Genomic DNA, 21,610 nt, shown 5'->3' with positions numbered 1-21,610 from the left:
GATGAACTCCTTTAACTTTTTCTTGTCTGGGAAAGTTTTTATATGTCCATCGATTCTAAATGACAGCTTTGCAGGATAGAGTAATTTTGGTTGTAGGTTCTTGCTTTTCATCACTCTGAATATTTCTTGCCACTCCCTTCTGGCCTGCAAAGTTTCTTTTGAGAAATCAGTTGACAGCCTAATGGGAACTCCCTTGTAGGTAACTAGCTGCCTTTCTCTTGCTGCTTTTAAGATTCTCTCTGTCTTGAACCTTTTGCATTTTGATGATGATGTGTCTTGGTGTATGCCTCTTGGGGTTCATCTTGTTTGGGACTCTCTGTGCTTCCTGGACTTGTATGTCTGTTTCCTTCACCAAGTTAGGAAAGTTTTCTGCCATTATTGTTTCAAACAGGTTTTCGATTTCTTGTTCTCTCTCTTCTCCTTCTGGCACCCCCAAGATGCGAATGTTGGCATGCTTGAAGTTGTCCCAGAGGCTCCTTACACTATCCTCATTTTTTTGGATTCTTTTTTCTTTTTGCTGTTCTAATTGGGCATTTTTTGCTTCCTTATATTCCAAATCGATGGTTTGCTCCTTGGATTTACATATTCTATTATTGAAGCTGTGTAAATTATTCTTTATTTCAGTTAATGCCTCCTTCAATTCTAACTGTGTATCCATGATTTCTAACTGGTCCTTTTTTATGCTCTTGAGGCCCTCCCTAAGTTCACTGAGGTTCTCACTAAGTTTATTGAGCATCCTTATAAGCAGTACTTTGAACTCAGTATCTGTTAGGTTGCTTATCTCCATTTCACTTAGTTCTTTTCTTGGGGTTTTGTTCTGTTCTTTCATTTGGGACCTGTTTCTTTGTCTCCTCATTTTGGCTCCCTCCCTGTGTTTGTTTCAGTGTATTACTTAATGAGAGGTATGGGGCTCCCTGAGACCAGATGCTGCTCGTTTGAAAGAATTTAGGAAAAACCTGAAGCAGGATCCAAGACAGGCCAATCCTATGGTTAAGCAAGTGGCAACAGCTTGGGTCGGCCTGAAAGTTGTGTGGGGTGGGGCGGGGCCTCAGGGAGTTAGCAGGGCAGGACTACCAGTGTGAGCCAGGTTGCTGGAGTCCCAGATATGGCGGCTGTCTGCCGCCTCAGGGAAAGGCTCACCAAAGGAACAAAGGCCTCTTACAGCACGTTTGTCCCGGAGAAAGCCCCCTCTCCAGCCCTCGCTCCAGTGCCAAACAGCTCAGTTCTTCCCTGTATGTCTCTAGTGCCACTTGAGCTGCCTCCCCTCCAAGCTTAGAGGGAGAGAGTCCGATAAGTCCGTGCGCGGGCCCTTTAAGGAGCTGCCTGGGGCTCCAGCCGCTTCAGCTTCCCTGAGCTTCAGTTCCCGCTGGTTTTCCAGCCAGAAGTTATGGGGACTCTCTTCCTGGCACTGGAACTCTGACCAGGGCAGCTGGTGTGGGACGGGGACCCCTCAGTCCTCAGGAAGGACCTTCCCAGCCGCAGGAGCCTCCTGATTTTTATCCGCCACACGTGGGTGTGGGACCAGCCTGTCGCGCCGCCACCGCTGCCGCTGCGGCCGCCGCCACCCCTCGCGCTGCCGCCCCTCCTACCAGTCTGGATGTGGCTGCTGCTTTAATTCCATAGTTGCAGGACTTCCATTCAGCTTGATTTCAGGCGGTTTTGAATGATGGTTGTTCTGTAGTTTAGTTGTAACTTTGATGTGGTTGTGGGAGGACGTGATACCGCGTTTACCTACGTGCCATCTTGACCGGAAGTCGGGGACATTAGTTATTGGGCATGATTTGCATCTGTGAGTCACCCATACGTCAGAAGTTATCCATAATTAAAGTAAGAAACATTAGCAACATTCTTGTAAAATATCGTAATAAAATGGTTTGGGTAAATTAGATTATCTTCCAGCAAATCTGTATTCTTTCCCTCTATGTACTGTGGTGGAACAGGCTTGGCCAGGTGACTTGGGTCAGCCAGTGGCATGGGCGAGTATGTGATGGAAGTGAACATCAGAGGTTCTGGCCATCCACGGAGAGAAGTACATGTCACTTCATTCCTGGGTCCAGGAATATGATGCTGCATATCAAACTTACCTGAACCTTGCCAGGTGCCCAGAGGCAAAACCAGACAGAAAAATTCATGAATCAGGGTTACAGAGCCAAGAACTGACAAACTCTAGTTCATTAGCGATATGCACAATGTTGAGTATTCAACCAAATGCTTAGAATTACAGGCCACTGTGTTTTGGGGTGGCCTATTATGCAACTATGCTGCAGCATAGCTAGCACAAAGCTTTAACATCCAAGATTGCCCTCATTACCCATCCTCCACATGTACATATGCACTTACAAATGCATACACACACAGACACTCACACACGTGTTACGGTCTGGCTCATCACCAGACTTGATAACAGAATAGGAAACAGAAAATGATGGAGTGTAAGCATCACATGAACCAAGATCCTTCACTCTAACACTAGATGATGGAGAGTAAGGCCACGATTTTGTGATTCAGTTAACCCAGGCTTATACCACTGACTGCACTGCTCTGGGCTTCATTATAAAGACATGATACAGGATATTTCAGATTGTCTGAAAAATTATTTTACTCAAAACAAAGGTAGAATGGCAATAAAATGTAATGGCATAAGGGAGCTTTATTGAGCTGCTCACGCACACATGATCTCAGTTTGCAGCTTAGGAAAATCTTGTGGGTTTTTTTTTTTTTTTTTTGCCTAGCATGTTTCTTTCTTTACAGCCAATCAGATGCTGACACTTAAAGCTATTTATTCTTCCCTTCTTGCTTATGTATAGCTGGAGGATTTTTATGTTGCAATGTTTTCCACTTCTTAAGGGTTCTTCTTAAGCCAGTCTTTTTTTTTTTGTTTTTCTTTCAGATATCTTAAATCATTTTCAATTACAGTTGACATACAATATCATACTAGTTTCAGGGGTACACCCCAGTGATTAGACATTATATCACTTACTAAGTGATCATCCCATAAATCTTGTACCCATCTGACACCATACATAGTTATTAGAATATTATTGATCATATTCCCTATGCTGTATTTTTTATCCCCATGGCTATTCTGTAACAACCCATTTTTACTTATTAATCCCTTCACCTTTTTCACCCATCATCTCAACACCCCTCCTATCCAACAATCTTCAAAATGATCTCTGTGTCATCTGTTTCTGTTCTGAAGCAGGCCTTTCAAGGCCTTTCCATCGTTTATCAACTTGCTTCTGGCTTATTTCAAATATTTAGAAGTATTTAAGGAGATGTTTATTGAATTTCAATACAGGGTTGGACAAAAGTAGGTTTACTTTGTAAGTATGCAAAACACAGAGTTTATTCTAATACTGTTATGTATTAATTGTTGTATTATTTTCCATAAAAACAACTATAAGCCTACTTTTGCTCCACTCTGTATATCTATCACTGGATTTCAATAACTGCCAACATTTTGGCCACACTGTTTCCTCTATTCCCCCCTTATCACTTTTTTGGATCGAGTATTTTAAAACAAATCCAAGGTATCCTACTATTTCATCTAGGAAAATCACAATGTGCAACTCTAAATGACAAGGACATGCCATTATCCTAATTAGCAAAAATTCCCAGGCTGATAAGTAAAAATCCCTCATATCATCTACCAAATTCAATAATAAAATTTCTTGTTCTGAAGATTTATTTTTTGCATTGGTTAGTTCAAATCAGAATGCAAAAACACACATACACACACATTTAACTTTCTTGTTATATCTTTAAACTCTTCTAATTGGTAGCCCTTCCTAAATTATCTTTTCATTGATTTTTTTAAGAAGGAGTTTTTTGTTTTTTTCCTTGAAGAATTTCCCACATTCTAGGTTTGGCCAGTAACTTCCTTGTACTTATAATTGAATTTGTTGTTTCATTTTATAAGGCCCTAAAAAACTAGAAATTAGAGATAGGTGGAACAACAAAAAAAATGTTTAATGTAAAAAGAAAGCAAGAGGCTATGAGAATCACCTCACTCCATGAAGAGTGCGATCAATGGAAAATCTATTATGATTCAATCCAAATTTCCCTCATTTCTCCTGAATGATGAGTTGTTTCATTATTTCATGGAATTGTTTCTTGTCTAAGGAACAGGCCTTTCCTGATAGTAGAGGACTCTCCTTTTCCTGCATGTGTCCCTGATCAGAAGGGTAGGTAATAAAGCATGTTCCAAATCTTACACTGAGATAATATGCATAATCCCTAACAAGGGCAGGGTCTCGCATGCTCATTGAAGCTTAATCAAAATAAAGCTCATTTACCCCTCAAATAACTGTATATTAGTTATTAAAATAAATGATCAGTTTCAGGATTGGGGTAAACAAAAGCCTCTACAACGCATCACAACTGAAACCAGGAGATTCTCTGAATTGGAAATGGAATAAGAATACCACTGCCAGTTCATTCATTGTCTCAGACAATCCCCGCTTCTGGAGAGCTTTGTGCTTATCGAGTACTCCAAGCCTGATCATGGAAAACAAACCACAATAACAAAATACCCAGTCAAAAGGCTAAAGACTCAGAAAACAATTTGGAAAGGCAAAATAAGTACTTAGTTAGTTCCCATCTTACGGCTGCAAGAAAAATGAGTACTGTACATAGTTGTCACCAGCCTATCACTGCACATATTGATCAGCTCATTATTCCAATAGCTCCATGTTCTGAAAAACATATTGAACACCAGGCTGTGAAGCATGTAATGTTAAACGTATCTCAGAGTAGACTATGATCTTATCTGAAGAACATAAATATAATTGATTTTTTTATACTCTCAGGTAGAGTCAAAATCTGCTACTCAGAGAAAACTAGGGATTGTTATTACTTATATAGACAAAACCTAATGGACTGATATAAGGATTGCATTTGACAGAACATAGCATGTCAGCCATCACTGCCTCTTAGTTTGCAATTAATCAACAACTGTCTTGTACTATCTCTATTGTTGAATTTTCTTGTTGTCTAATGTGTGCTTCTCAAGCATATTTTGAAACTCCTAGAAAGCAGAGGACCTTAGCAGAGTCACTTAAAGAAAACAGGACTTATCTGATCATTCATTCTGTCATAAAACACTTGTAAAGCACTGTGGTTACAAGTTCAAAGAAAACTAACACAAGAAAAGGATGAAAAAGGCACAGCTCTTGTCCCCAACAGACTTACTTCTTGGAACTCCTCTTCAACCCATTCTTGAGAGCTGAGGGGAAGCCCCAGAAGTGGATGTGCTCCTAGAACAAGGTGGAAGCCTCCAGAATGGACTCTAGCCAGATCTCTACGCCACCAGAATGAGAAGGACACCCTAGAACTCTGTGCTCCTGGCAAGAGCTCCCACCCACTGTCAATGGAAAGTGACTGCTAAGCTTCTCCTGACCCAGGACCACCCAAACTGCCAAAAGCCGAAGCCGCTGAAGCCCTGCCTCTGAACACTGGACCTTCTAACACAATTTGAAATTCACACTCATAGGTTCAATGCAATTCAACAAATATTTAATATGCAACTACAATGTGCCAGGCATTTTTCTAGGAACCGGCTATACAGTGATGAACAAACTGATACATTTCTCTAAAGAAACTAGAAACGTAAGGTGTCTAGTGGGGGAACAGAATCTTTCTACCATGTTCTCTTCCATCACGTCTTCATGAACCGATGGAGAAAGGAGGCTCTCCACCCCGAAGCAGAGTGTTACAGAAATCATCGTGAAAGAGAGAACCTGGAAATACAGGTAGACATTTTTTTTGTTCAGAAATCGAGGCAAAGTATATTTTACACAAAGGAAATACAATGACTAGAGAACTGGAAATGTAAATACATGTATACGTGTGTGATTTGTATTTTAACATCAAATATGAGCTCTAATGAAAGTTTTAATAGTGCCCGCAATTAGTGTATGATAATTTAATTGCCATCTAGATTATTACATTTACATTAGAAACAGTATCAGTGAATGGAACTGCATGTAGAAACCAAAATAAGCCTAAAAAGTATAGCAGAGGAGTAGAGCATTTATGACCTCACCGGGGCCAACGCGCACCTGTTCCCTCAGCAGTCACACAAAGAGAGACTGCAAAGGCCAGTGGGAAGAGCACAGCTTATCACAGCTCCTGCACTGTTTGAACAAGTAAGGATATATTATCATGATTAATGAGAGTAGGCAAGTCTTAGTTTCCTGGCATACACTGCTCTGATCAAAACAAACTATGACTATAAGCCCTTTACTTCTTCTGTCTGGACTATTACACTTAGCTTGGGAATACTGACCTCAGTTGAAAGCTTAATTGTGTTGGTGGCCCCAAAATGTCCAAGGTGACTTCTTTGAGATTTTCATTATATGACTTTCAACTTCTGCTTTCAGCTTTTATTTTGGACAAATTTCTTCAACTGTGATGATATGCTTTCGAAAATATGCAAATAAATAAATGCATCTTTGTTAAGGATTCAGATGACATGAAGAGGTATATTAAGATGTTCTTTGCATTCAAAAGCCAGTGTTCTGTGCAGGCTTATTAACCTCATACAAAGATGGCTTTAGTCATGAGGGTGGAAATGTGAAAAGTATTCACCTAAACTCTAGGCAAGCCAGAGAGAGTTGAAGACCTTTACATATTTTGCAATTAGATTGAGCATTATTTTTCTTTTTGTATATTGGTTTATACATGCTTGTACCCTCCACAATGCCCATACATGCCATGTGATGATTATTTATAGGACAAATGGAAATTTAATAGTAAATAGGAGGTAGAAAAAGTATATAAACTAAGTATGTTCTCTTTAGACCTCCTTTTCCAATCCCTGATCTTGGCAGTAAGAGCCATTCAGAGAGTGGTGTGACACAAATTCACTCCTAGAAAGAAAATTCTGCCTGAATTATATCAAATCAGGATTTCCATCTAAATGGCTTTACTATTACCTCATCATGAAAGATAATTATTAAAGCACAAAACTATTAATGAGATGCAAAAGAATCAGTGTATTTATATTGGACATTATCTGGAAGCTAAACTGAATTTCTGGTCATTATTTGTAACTTTTATAAGTAAATATGATAACTACAGAATGTACAAACAGAGCATTTGATTCTCCCATTCAAACTCCACCCTCTCTATAGGACCATTTTCACTCTTTGGATAAAATCATGGGCAGGTGGTCCTGTCTCCCCTTCAATCACCCCATCTATCTCTTTTCTTCTTTTTTCTCTTGCTATTCCTATCCTTATTCATACTCTTATACCTACTCTTATGTTAATTATTCAAATAATAATTTTAGAAGTTCTTTGGTTACTATTCATCATAAAGGCAAGATGATATCAGTAATTAAAATGTCCAGTCTCCTTTACGAGTTAAAATTCCAAAATATATATAAAATTTCATCAAGACTTTCCAGAGTTATGACCTGATCCAGTTGGGAAGACTCTGCCAATAAAGTGGAGATGTTCTGACTTCTCATTGATGTGTTTGCCTTGCATTTCTTTCCTCTCAAATCATGAGCCTGCTGGCCAGGGCTTCCTCCTCCTTCAAGGTCAATGGTCAACACGGTGAGGGGTGAGTGCTGGGGATGTGGGGGAGAATGATCTGAGGAGCAGTATCATGGCCCAGGGCTGATGCTCTCTGGTTAGTCAGTTGTTGAGTGCTGACTCTTTCCCTTCTGGAAAGCTGTTCCACAGAACATATGAAGGCCACGGCCTGGGCATGGGAAACGGACACGCCTCTCAGCTGTCCCTCCACTCAGATCTACCCAAGCACAGCATTAGCATTTGGCAGTACTCCTGCACCTTTCTTTGCTGAGGTTTCCTGATCCTGGCAGGGCTCTTGAGTACGCTTCTTTCCCAAATGATCTGGCTAAACTTCCGCCCACAGAGTCCACAATTAGCCCTCTTTTCTCCCTGTGGTCCAAGGGCCATATTCTCTCCATGGCCCTCCACTCTGCTGCCAGGGGCAACTTCAGCCAGTTTCCCACCTGGAAGCTGGTGTAGGCCTGTGTCATAGTATAAACTGGTAAAATTTTTCTGTAAAAGACAGATGATATTTTATAAAACGTAGGCTAAATGGTCTAGAAAGACATTATCAAAAATTGTTGAATTACTAATGAAAAAATGACAGAAGATAAAAAGAATAATACATTACAAAAAATCAGTCAAGAAGGTCTCTGTGTTCAAATTGCCTCACAAGTATCTATGATCCCCTCTCTCTTCCCTTTAAAGAAGCCCTAGTTGGAAGGGGCAGAGGCCGCATCAGGAGTGCGGTTGGCGCAGTAAGGGACTGACAGAGAGGAAGTGAAGTCAGCAGGCCCACATGCTAAGAGAAGGCCCAGCATCTCAGCAAATCTAGTAACAGGATCAACATTTATATGGCTTATGTTAAAGTAAAATGCTTAATGTATGTATGTATCATCGTTATGATTTTCTGTTTGAACCAGTTTTTTTTTTGTTTTTTTTTTAAATCCTCACCCAAGGATATATTTATTGATTTTAGAGGGAGAAAGGGAGAGAGAGAGAGAAAAACACTGGTGTGAGAGAAACATCTATCAGTTGCCTCCTATATGTGCCTCCACTGGGGATCAAACCCACAACATAGGAATGTGCTCTGATCGGGAACTGAACCTACAACCTTTTGGTATACTGGATGATGCTCCACCCAAATGAACTACCTGACCAGGGCCAAATCAGATTTTTCTTTCTTTCTTTTTGTTTTATTAATTTTAGAGAGAGAGATAGAAACATCATTGAAAGAGAACATCAACTGGCTACCTCCTGCATGCCCCCTACTGGGAATTTGGCTCGGAATTTGGACCACAATCTGGGCATGTGCCCTAATCAGGAATCAAACTGGTGACCTCTTGGTGCATGGGTTGATGCTCAACCACTGAGCCACATCAGCTGGGCTGAACCAGCTTTTTCAATTGCCTGACCATCTACCCACCATTACTGACTGTAAGAACAGAGTGCTTCCATTTTGCCATATTATCTCCATTTCTCAGGTTGTGGAGTCAGAAAACAAAAGGAAAACACAAGAAATCTGAGGCAGAAAACAAAAACCAAACCCTTTTTTCAATTTGGCTTCTCCTTTAAGCCATCATCCTATTTCTGTGTTTTTCTTCATGCTCAACATTCTCAAAATACTAGTTTCCGTATACCTCCACCTTACACTTCTCAAACCCTCGAGCACCCACTGCCGGCAGGTTTCCAGGGGTGTGCCATTACCCCTAGTTATAAAAGTCAAGGCTCCCCAGTCTTCTGTCATCAGGTTATTTTCTCAAGGACTGACACACACCCATTTTCCTTGGTTTCTCTGCTAAATGGGTTAGGTTTTCTTCCTATTCCTCTGACTGCTTCTTTTCCCTGTTTTTCCATGGTTTGTTCATTGCCCCACCCCAAGAACCTGTGCTTTAGTGAATCCTCTTTCTCTTGCTCACAACTCCTTAATTCTTGTGCATTGTTTCAGCTCCTATCTGTAGGGTGGTGCCAGTGGTATCTGGTATCCACAGCTCAGAACACTGCACTTGGCCACTGGCAGAAGGAGTTCAGTAAAAACTGTGAGTAAATAACTACCTTCCAAAGCTACACTGGTACCCTTGACTTCTCCCAGACTCCACGTCTACATATTCGTGGACTCTGCTAAGACAGTGACCAGAAGAGAGGGCCACAGGGTCAGACTTTATCTCCTATGCTAGCAAGTAGTGTGGCTTTGAGAAAGTTACTTAATTAAGGCTGTTTTGCTTTATTTAAGATACAGAAGTGATAAAATATCAGCAATGACAAACATTTATTATAAACAATATAATGCATATTAAGGGCTTAGCAAAGTCCAAAACACAGCAAGCCCCTACATAAATGGTAGCTTCAACTGCTTCCTAGATATGGATGCACCGATGTCACCTCCAATGTGTCCAAAACTTAACCCATTACCTTAAATTTAAAAAGTGCTTCTGCTCTGTGCCCAACTTCAGTAACAAAATTACCACAGTTTTAGACACTGAGACTACTAATCAATTTCTGAGTCATTTTTACTTCCTTCTTAACCCTCATATCCAATTAGTTGTCAAATCCTGCCACCCCCACACCCTAAAATCTATAAATTAAGTCTTAAAGCTGAGCTGTGTTCTTTCTTCTCACACAGTCACCGACCTATGTCAGGCTCTCATCATCTTTCATCTGGTCCCCTGCAGTAGGCCCCTCACCAGGATATTGTACATGAATTGCCTTGCAGAGTACTAGCCCATAATAGTTCCCCTTTGCTTCTAAAACACCCTTACACAGTTGCCAATTATGGGCCTAATAATAATGTCTTCAAATGGTTCAGAAACGTACAATGGTTCTTTGCTTCCTGAAGAATCAACCAGGCTTCTAAGCACTGAAAGATCTGACCTCAACCCACCTTTCCAATCTCTTCTCCGAGGAGCAGGCAGGCAGGTACCTGTGATTCCCTGTCGGCAGCACTTTTCCCATTCCCAGCTCCAGGCATTGTATTCCCTTGGTGTAGAAGAAACTCTGCTCATTTCTGACCATAAAAGTCCTGCCTCTGTTTCAAGGCCCATCACTACCTGATGTTCTCCTTAATAAACCTTTCTGGAATTAAGAGCTGCTTTCTCCATCTTTTTGTGATATTTCTTCAAAACGATCATAAAACACATATTTTACCATGTTTCATAATGTATGTAGATATAGATATAAATATATATATCTACATATAGAGAGAGATATATCTGTAGATATCCATATCTATCTAGCATCTATCTCTTCGAATACACTGGATGTTCATTGAGAACTTTACTTTTCTTGACTTTCCTTAATATAGTAGAGGATGGGTTGGAACAGAAATGAATAAATGCATGAATGCATTCTACTATATATAAATCTAATAATAAATAATGATATTTTGAAATGTGTTGTGAAATATGTGGCAGGAAACAGGCATTTTTTTCCAAATCATATAAAATAAATCCTAAAAGTTGTTAGCCAACTCTAGTTTATTTATTATCTATTATAAATTTGTCATAATCTAAATAAACTTTTTGGTTGTAAACTCAAGATTAGATTTTATCTGAGATTGACTTAGGCTCACTCTGTGCTAGAGTATTCACATATTCCTGCTAGAGGGCGGAAATCATGTAAATTATCCTGGTGCCTACTAGAGAATTATTCTGTGGCCCTCTCTCTCTCCACTTTATCATTCACTGTCTTAGGACTTTCAGTCCTGTTGGGTTTCTGAGAGTTTCTTCCTCTCTCCATAGGCACATACTGATGCTGGCCCACCTGGCACTGTTTTGGCTTATCCTTTAGATGCAGTCATTGCTTCCACACACCACGCTCCTAGAACAACCACTCTACGCCAACACAAATTCCGAGAGACCAAATTCTCTACTGAAACTTAATATCCTTCCCTTACAACCTAATGTTAGGGAATAACATGTATAACAAGGGATACTCAGATTAGAAAGCCACTCTGAAAAGAAAAAAATATGCAATGTTTAGATTATTTGTTTATCAAAAGATACAAAGTAAAGGTATTAAAAGTCTCATTAAAAAAAGAGCCCTGCAGAAAAATGGTCTAACTAGCATTTGTATCCAAGTTTCAGTAAGAACTTCATTAGAGTATAGGCATATATATGATGTTAGATTCTCTATTCAACGTGTTCCCTTTATGCATACCAATGTCCCAAGAAATCAGCATGGTGCTAACTAAAGAACTTTTACCTTTCATCACTCACCTGGGACAGCAGTCTTCCTAAGGCCATTTACCCTGATGCTCCTTTCACCATAAAAATATTTATCACCTCATTATGTACTGAACACCCAGCTCTTTTCATCACTAGGACATTTGCGTGCTTAGAGAATGGAAACTGTTTATGTTAACTATGTCTAGCTTCCACTGCCATTAAAGTCCCAGCACAGAGTCATCAGTGCTCAAATGTTTCTGGAATGACTGCTTGATAGAATGAGGTTTTGATTCCATCTAAATGACTAAACGTCGAGTTGGAAAATAACTGCTTATTCTTTATTCTGAAAATTGTTCCAGAACTCCCAAATGGCTGATTCATATTTGGGGGACAAGTTTTTGGTAGCACAGCCATTTCCCTGCGATGGTTGACCAATATCTTCAGCCAATTGTGGTGTTCTGGTTCCAACATGATGGAGGTTTGTTGGGGAAAGGATCTTGGAATTTTCAAAGCAAGAATGATGCTATTTTAAGTATTATAGATCCTACAGTCGATAATGACAAATGGAATTTGACTGTATATTAGACTTCCCTCTTTGGGTGAAGATATTATTTTGTTTTGGGGAGCCCTTTTGGACCTACAGATGGTACATATGAGCCAAGCAGGTGCTGCAGCCCAGATCTTTAAGTGTTATCAGTAATATGCTTTGAGTGTATTTTTAGCCAGATTAAGCCTGTGCAGAAACCTGAAAGCACTCCGTGTCTGTGTTTGAGAGGCATCCACAATCATTCTAAACAGTTCTGAGACGGGGGTGAGGTGAGAGTGGCAACAAGGGTGGTCTGCTCCTCTTCTGAATATTCATCAAAGGAAAATCTATGACTAGAAATTGGACAGAGTTTGGTCCCACATGGAAAAGATTGCCAAACTATTTTGAGCAGAATGCAATCAAGACCTATCAGACTCAATAAAATGTAACTACCTTAAACAATTTAGATAGGGGTCTGGTCCGGAGAGCGAGCTTCAACCAAGAAATAACTTTTATATAAATGACCAGTCTGTATGGCAGGCAAGTATCTAATTACTATACATCTGGTTTTATTGTACTCTGAATAACTCCTGTCCTTTGATGCACCTGCTTCATTCCATTCCTTAGCTCAAGATGGCATCAAATTTCTTGGCTTATTCTTGGGTGTCACTGTCTTTGTGGGGCTCCCATTTGTACATAACTAAATTTGATTTTCTCCTGTTAATCTGTATTATGTTAATATAAGTATTAGACCAGCCAGAAGAACCTGGAAGGGTATAATAAAAGTTTTTCTCTCCATCACAAGTAATGGAATACACATTTCACAGCCCTGGCCCAGCGGACCCACATGCAATGCTCAGAAATACTTAGGGTAACTCTGAGTGGGCTGACTTCCAGCAAATAAAGATAGGTAAGCCTTATTTAAAACTTTTTTATTATTATTAATTTTAAAGAGAGAGGAAGGGAGAGGGAGAGAGAGATAGAAACATCAATGAAAGAGAAGACTGATTGGCTGTCTCCTGCATGCCCCAGACTGGGGATTTGGCCCACAACCTGGGCCAGTGCCCTGACCAGGAATCAAACCAGCAACCTCTTGGTGCATGGGTCGATGCTCAATCATTGAGCCATACTGGCCAGGCAAGGATGGGTAAGTCTTACGTCAGGATGCACTGGGCATGTAAAGCAGTGGAATTTTCTTTTGTCAGTATTAGCTACTAAAGAATGTGACATTATTAACTACATCGCTTTGTCTTCAGGTCCCTTATGTTATGGCTGTTAGGATTTTAAATTACTTTTGCATATAAAATAATATTCTACTATCTCTGAGGAATTATCTTAAGACAATAATTCAGCGATTGGTAATAGCTGGTCTCTCTTCAGCCCAGGATAATTTTGCTTATTTACTTTTCTAAGGGGCAAAACTAGGAGTCTGTTTTGTAGCCAAAGTTGTCTTTTCTACATATGCATTTAAATACAAAGCTCTAGGCTGAAACTGGACCTGGCTTTTCCCTTGCATTTATTATGATTGTCTGCTAAGCAAACAATTACCTTGTTCTGAGATTTCAAGTTGAAACAACAGATATGATGATAGAGATGGAGGCCTTTCCCTTCTGCTTCTGATATGATAATGCAGAAGAGAAAATTGGTTTCCTTTAATGGAGCCCCAATCATCATATATCAACACATCATCAAGTGAAATAATCTCTTTTATGTTGCACTCACTCTGAAAAAGTTTTAATATCCGTGTGGATATAAAAATGTTTCGTTAGAAAAAAATTAATGTAACATAAAAATATTCTTCAGGTTGCCACACATTTTCCAACTTGTCATAAAACTATAGAACAGGTTAATATTAATAAGAGAATTGAAGAGAATTACTTAGAAATATCACAAAATCGGGGTGACTTTATATGACATTTATATGACTTGCCTTTGACATATGTAACTGATTGACACCTTTTGATGTTTTTAAGATAAAAACCAATCAACTACTTTAAAATATAAAGAGTACTGCAGCGATCAAAATAACTGAGTGTGAAGAGAAAAGACCAAGTTCTCAGTAACTCCAGTCTGGCATTCCATTGGTTTCCCAGAGGTGCTGCATCGGTGAGCAGATTTGAGATGTATTGGCTAACGGGAACAATCCTCTGTAAATACAAGCATTTATACTTATAAATGGTGCTTATAAAACAGATAGAGGATGCCAGAAATTACACACATGGAGCTAGAAAAAAAACTATCTAAAAAGTCACTCCATAGAAGATATTCTAACATTTACCTAATATGAAACAGATTTACATCTCCCCCAATTCTCCCATCTAGTAGACTTTGGGGGAAGAATAGAAAAGAAAATAGATATGAAAAAAGGTAAGAAAAGGATGAGGGTTAAAAAATTGATCATATAAGAGGAGCTGTAATGCAAACTATAATTATAGGGCAGAGAAACTGAGCTGTAGGGAAATGGGGCCACAAAGAGTTTCAAAGTAAAATAAAAGGTAAATAAGTGAGTGTTTCCTTTATTTTTTAAAAATGTACAACTCATAGAAGTTTTCAGGTAGGTAAAGTTTCAAAAGTAGATCTCAGACTTCTGTGGGATCCAGGATCCTGAAACCAAGGATAACCCATATATGCTTTGAGACTTGCGTTAGATGCTTTTTTTCTGGAAGCTCTGCAACTACCTTAAAAATTGAATGTATTGTAGAACAGACCTGTGGCCAATGGTGACAGAGTCTACACAGAACTATGCTTTGTGAAGTTCTGGGAAAAACCTCTTGACTTGTTGGCTATACTATTCAGATAGCTGTATAGCTCATTGTGCTTTTGAATATGTTGGTGGTGGTGTCTTGTGTTCTGGACCACCAATGGAGCCTATAATTCAAAATTCAGATATTGTCTTCGCAGAAAATCTTAGTTGACATTTTTATGGTATCCAAAGAGGTGAAACTGTGATTGCAAAGAGCCCAAGTGATCCAAAATCAAATATTTGTAAAAGAGTAATTGGAAGGAGATGAAATGCTCAACAACAGTCCATCAAATTTCTTTAAAAGCTATAGTTATGTGCCCATGTGCCATGTTTGGTTAGAAAGTAATTATAGAATTTCACAGATTCCAGGTACTATGGACCTATTCCATATGGATTAATAAGAGGACGTATCTTCTTTAAGATTTGGCCTCTGAGTGATTGTGGATTTCTACGTGGTAGCCCTAATGGCCACAGATTTTCTGATGGTTAGCCAGCACTCATTCTTTTGATTTGAGTTTTGTCTCCTGTTTAAGTGAAGTTATTATTGCCACGGAAGCCATGTACTTACTCATAAACTATTTGCTATTTAAAAAAAAAAAAATAGATCTAGTGGTCCCTTTACCTGTCTTCAGGCAGAAATGCATTTAAAGTTCAACACGGACACAGCTGTTTCAAACAGACATTGCGGGAAAGGGGAGCGTATTTAAATTTCACCTTCTCTAGTGATGGTTCCCCTCCCTGGGCAGAAATCCTTGGTGTAACTTTTTTTTTTTTTTTTTTTTTTTTTAAATCACTCACGGATACGTTTTTATTAATTCTAGAGAGTGAGAAAGAGAGAGAGAGAAACATTCATAGGCTGCCTCCTGTATGCGCCCAGACCCAGGATCAAACCTGCAACCTAAGTATGTACCATGACCAGGAATTGAACCCGCAACCTTTGCCGTATGGGACAGTGCTCCAACCAACTGCACTACCTGGCCAGGGCTCTTGGTGTAACTTTTAGAAACAGAATCAAAACTTCACAAGGTACAAAAACAAGAATTTTTTAAAAGTGCTGCACTTTGCCCGAAGAACAAAATCTTTGCTACTTAAGTGTGGTCTTTGATTCCAGCCATATGGGAATCTCCTAGGAGTTTGTTAAAATTGCTAAATTTCTGGCCTCATCCTCAAACTACTCGGGCTACATCTGCATTTAGCAAGTTCCTCCATACCTGTGATCATTAGTTTAAGAAGTACTAAGCTTAACTGTTATAGAAGACAAATTGAGTTTGTTTACATATCATGTATGACAACTTGACTTCATGGTTACATTTTTGTAATTGAATAACTTAAATCTGTATTTTCATTTTATTACTAGGAGTCTCTCTAAATACACATATTTGTGACTGACACTAAAAATTATGTAAGAAAACAAAATAAGAAAAAGGTAAATAGATTTGCCTGGCTGGTGTGGCTCACTGAGCATCAACCCATGCACCAAGAGGTCGCTGGTTCACTTCCCGGTCCGGGCACATGCCCAGGTTGTGGGCCCGATCCTCAGTGGGGAGCATGCAAGAGGTGGCCAATCAATGTTCTCGCTCATCGATGTTTCTGACTCTCTCCCTCTCCCTTTCTCTCTCTCTCTCTAAAATCAATAAAGAAAAAAATATTAAGAAAAAAAGTAAATAGACTCATTAAAATGCAATTGAATAGAAATTCTGTCTCTACCTTTCATCAGCTTATCATGGAAAAGGAACACGTAGCAGAGTTTCTCCATGATAAAACAGAAAACTTTGATAATGTGGTACTATGTCCAAGAATTTGAAGTTTATGGTAATGAGGCCTTGCACAGTAAAAACCCTGTGGCATTTCACGTTGTCCTGCTGAGAGCTGATTGGAGCTATTCTTTGAAGGAATCATTATTCTCAGCATTTCCATCATGTTTTCTCAGAAAATGTTAAAGGTCATTTCACTTTTCTAAGAAAAAAGTATCTAACATTTAATGAGTCACAGACATATCATTCTATTTGGTTTCTATCTGTAGTAGGCAGAGATCAAAACCAAAGTTTTAACCCCGGATGTGTCGGGAAATTAGAATAATTGATCTAGAGCTGTGAATGTAGGGAAGATAAGAGATGGCTGGCATCCTACACTAGAACCAAAATTGTTTCTAGAAGGGAGGGTAAGCTGGCAAAAGTTAGTGAGCAGGGAGTCAAGATAGAAACCCAAGAGCCCTAACTTCCAGGACTTCCCATTGCATTCGGTTTTGCACAAATTTACAAGGTGATGAGCAAGTCCATTTGGGGACATGTGAAAGATGGATCATCTAATTTCTAAAACTGTAATGACAACGTGCATCTTGCCCCAAATAATTATTTCATCTTTCATTTTTCTCCTGCCCATTAATTCCCCCTATATATGCCAAGCACGGAGCTTGAGGATGGGACACTGAGATGAAAAGTATCATAAGAAATCTTCCCGCATTTTGAATTCTGGTGTCCCCTGGGCTTCTGTCCTAGGTCATGTGCACTCTCAGTCTACGTAGTCTTCTTGAGGTATCACATGCCACTTGTATATCGCTAATACTCAGCTCTTTAGTCAAGGTTTTACCTCCCGTCTGAGCTTCAGATTCACATTTCTACTGTCGCTGGACATTACCAATTTTTTTTTTCTTTTTTTTGTGGGAGGGAGGGAGAGAGAGGAAGAGAGAAAGAGAAACATTGATGTGAAAGGGACACATCAAGTGGCTGCCACCCGCACGACCCAACCAGGACCGGGGACAAACTGCAACCGAGGCACATGCCCCCTGCGGGAACCGAACCCAGGCCTCTCCGGACCGCAGGCCAACACTCCAACCGCTGAGCCAAACTGGCCAGGGCCAAAAATGTTTTTTGAAGTCAGTTCAAAATCATCAGGACAATCAACTTTGCATTCCCATGAAGCAGATTTTCTTTCTCAGTTCCATTCTCATTTAATGGGACAATGGCACATTCATTCATTCACGTATAAACCCACAAGTATACTATATTTATCTCACTTCCCACTTGCTCCCGAATCGGGGTTGGTTTCGGGCACATGTCCTGTGCAGGCACATTGGGTCCTGCACTTAGAAGTAGCCTGTGATTGGTTTAATGCTCTGTGGTTGCTATCTTAAAATTCTTAACAATTTTTTAACAAAAGTCCCACATTTTTATTTTGAATTGCGCCCTGTCATTTATATGACTGACCCTGTCCCCAAATCCTGTAAATTCTGCCTTTACTGTTCCACCCCCTCTTTGCAAACATTCCCTACCCATTGCTGCTGAAATTATTTTCGTAAATAGAATCTAAGCAGTTAGTGCCTCCATTAAATTATTCTTTAAGGCTAAAATTCTTCTATCAATTGCCCAAAGAGTAAAATGAAAACAATTGTCTTTGGGCCTTGACTGCAATGAATTCACCAGCAGAAATTCCTGTGCATCTTCACCCCTTTCCACAGGGTGCATCCCACCCCAGATTTCTCTATTTTTGATCTGTAGAAGTCACGATCACATGGATTTAAAGTCACTTCCTCCTTTCTATATTTGACACGTCTATCATCCTTCAGGATCCTGTTTTACTGAGATGGTCTTCATCTTTCATCTCCTTCTGTCAGTGGGCAGAGGAAGTGATTACCAGCTGATGGACGCGGGGCGCCGAGGCAATGAGGGGTGGCTCTTCCAGTCCACGGTTTCTTCGGAAAGCAAGACTAATGGGTGAGACAATCTGGGCATGGAATTAATTACATCGGCTTTGACCAAAATCAGCGGGAGAAAAACCATGCTCCCAAACCACATTTTCTCTCCAGTGCACAGGTTCAAGCTAGTGCTGCCTACCAGTCCCAAATCATTCCTTTCTTGCCTTCCACTCTGTGCAGCATGAAACTCTCCATACTTTGCAGGTCTTCCTGAAGGCGGCACTAACTCACCCACTTCTAAACATGCTCTACTTCATTTCCATGGCTTTTGTTTTTTTTTCTTTCACAAAGCCATTAGTCTGCACAGGAGCCCCATTTCCAAGCCCCCTGGAGTGGGTATTAGGGACACGTGCAGACCTGAGTCAAGGAGAGTCTCGCTCCACAATGTTACACTCCAGCTGCGCGTGGCTCGGCCTCACCTCATCCCTCCAGTGAGCTGCAGGGTTCAACCGCCAACATTTCTCTCCCTTTTCCTTTTCTCGCTGTAAGAAATATGGGACCTGAATACAGGCCCCTGAAAGCATAACCTAACACCACACTTGTTCTATAAACTGGTCCCAACTCATAAACAGTGAAAGCCTGGACAGCAGGGGCCAGGCCTGCTGTTCTGGAATCTTCTCACAACTATTTCATAAGACAGGCTGCAAAATGTTTGGACCATGTGCTAGAGAAAAGAGTACCATTTACTAATATTCTCATGTTCCTATCCTCACTGAACTTCAGGCAACTTTTTTGTATCTCACCATTTCACTTTAAAAATTATGGTTTTCACTATTAAATTAAAAATCATCTCTATTAAAGAAAAGACAGAAGATGGGTAAAAATGTATAATAGAAGATCACCAAATATGTATAAATGATTTAACTATATTTTTGAATTTGACTTTCTAGCAATTAAGTTCTATTCTATAGTTTTAAAAAGCTCTTCAAGTATGTCTTAATTCCCACATGTGCCTATCTAAATGAACTGCTCATTTAACAGACATTTATTAATTCTAATGAATTACTATCTAACATGCTTGATACAGAGATACATAATTCAATCATCTAAAAAGGGAGATGGGTATATTAATAACTATATTATAAGTAATAGAAAGTATGTATAAGTATCAAGTGTGCTAAAGAAAAACATACCTTTAATCCTGCAATTCTATTTCCATGTATTTATAATAAAGAACTCATTTAAGATTTCAACCAGTAGTTAACTACATGTTTTGATTGCTATATACAGGGGTGAGCAAAAGTAAGTTTACAGTTGGGAGTACACAAAACAGAGTTTATTCTTATTTATTATTTATTTAACTTGCATGTCTTTTTCCATATGAACTATAAACCAACTTTTGCCCACCGTGTATTAAAATATTTGAGATTAAACCTACTACTTGGCTATAGAGGCAAGATAATCTGGGTTTTAAACTGATGTTGTATTTCTTGTTCTAGAAAAAAGATAGTTATGTTCTTCCTCTGACAGCTGGTTGTATTCATGTGATGAATTTTGAGTTACCAATATGTTTAAAAGTAGGGATATAATACAAATATTTAAAAATGATTTTTCCTCTATATAATTGTGCAATATATTTCAAGGATGACTGGCTGTCAAGCTTATTTTACTGTCCTTTAAGCTGTCTAGAGTATAAATTTTTTCTCATCTTTAAATGTCACAGCATAACCTCAAACAGCAACGCTGTGTGAATGTGCAGGACAGTTACATACAGGAGCTGGTATTTAAAGCACATGCGCAGGAAACATTAAAACAAACCTCTAAGGTACCCATTTGCTTAGCCTCTGACCTTACTTTGGCCGGAGATGCACACACACACGCACACCCTCAAAGAATCACATGCAGTGATATTTCTATAGAATATGTTCACTACTTTTTGCACTGCCATAATGAAAAGAATGTGCTCTAACATCTGTATTCCGTAATGGAAACGGGAAATCAACCAAACTTCCTTAAAGGCTGGGCAAATAAACAAGCAAACAAAAAAACATGCATCCCTTTGATTTGCACCAACAGAACGGATCCCCTAACAAAAGGGGGTGCTTTTCTCTGGTGAAGTATCATGGTCATCCCACTCTGAAAGTGCATTTTCTCAGCAAGGGGAATACCACAGTGATTTTCCTCAAATATGAGTCCATTTATTTTCCTTGTATAATAAAAGTGACATTGGAAGGTTAATGATGTGAAACCTTACAGAGAAAATGAAGCTACTAGCCTCTGTCTGCTGACAGGCCCACAGTAATGTAATTTGAAAAGAAAGGAATAAAGGAATTGAGTATGAGATGAGATCCAGTTCATGGTGTACCTTAACCATCAGGAGCTCCATCTGACTAGGTAACACACAACGTGCACATAGTTATTTACTCTATGGCTAAGAGGCTTCAGCATGTTATAATCAAGGGGCGATCTAAATTGAGGTAAACTATATTCTATTCCATAGTGTACCCTTGAATTTTTTGCAACTGGAAATCCTGGACATGAAAGAAAACCACAAATATGTAATTATATGATTTTTACAATACTACAAAGTATGTCTTTTTATGAACATTGCACCACATTGGGCTTTAAAATAACAAATTTATGTCTGAATTTCAGCAGAACTGCATACTTTAATTACATGGAAAATCTAAATATTCAAAGGTACAATTTTCTGTTAAAAGCCTCTAAAATAGTTATAGACTCTATAATAAAATCTTTTAATACAGTTAATAGAAAACTTGTTAATGGTTCAACTCAGGGCAAGAATATTTACTTAAATCATTAAGTACAATAGTTTAACTATTATTAAACAAGAAAATGAATAAGAGTAACTGAATTTTCAAAGTCACTGCCAATATAGCTCATTATAAGTAATGACATCTTAAATTATAATCTCTAAATTTAGAAAGAAGACAAAAGATGTCTTTTATTACCATTTCTACTCAATATGGAAATGGAGATCCTGGCCAAGGTAATTAGGCAACA

General features: G+C 39.2%; 1 protein-coding gene and 1 pseudogene across 4 annotated transcripts in view; one reads left to right on the top strand and one right to left on the bottom strand.

The window, feature by feature from the left end:
* The window catches only part of CTNND2 (catenin delta 2), an 858,429-nt gene that overhangs the window by 482,482 nt on the left and 354,337 nt on the right, over window positions 1-21,610 (bottom strand). The window lies entirely within an intron of this gene.
* LOC118641476 lies at window positions 14,928-15,442 on the top strand (annotated as a pseudogene).

The sequence above is a fragment of the Molossus molossus genome, unplaced genomic scaffold, assembly GCF_014108415.1.
Source record: "Molossus molossus isolate mMolMol1 unplaced genomic scaffold, mMolMol1.p scaffold_m16_p_3, whole genome shotgun sequence".
Lineage (NCBI taxonomy): Eukaryota > Metazoa > Chordata > Mammalia > Chiroptera > Molossidae > Molossus > Molossus molossus.
Note: the sequence above shows the minus strand (reverse complement) of the source record. Positions and strands in the feature narration are given on the sequence as shown.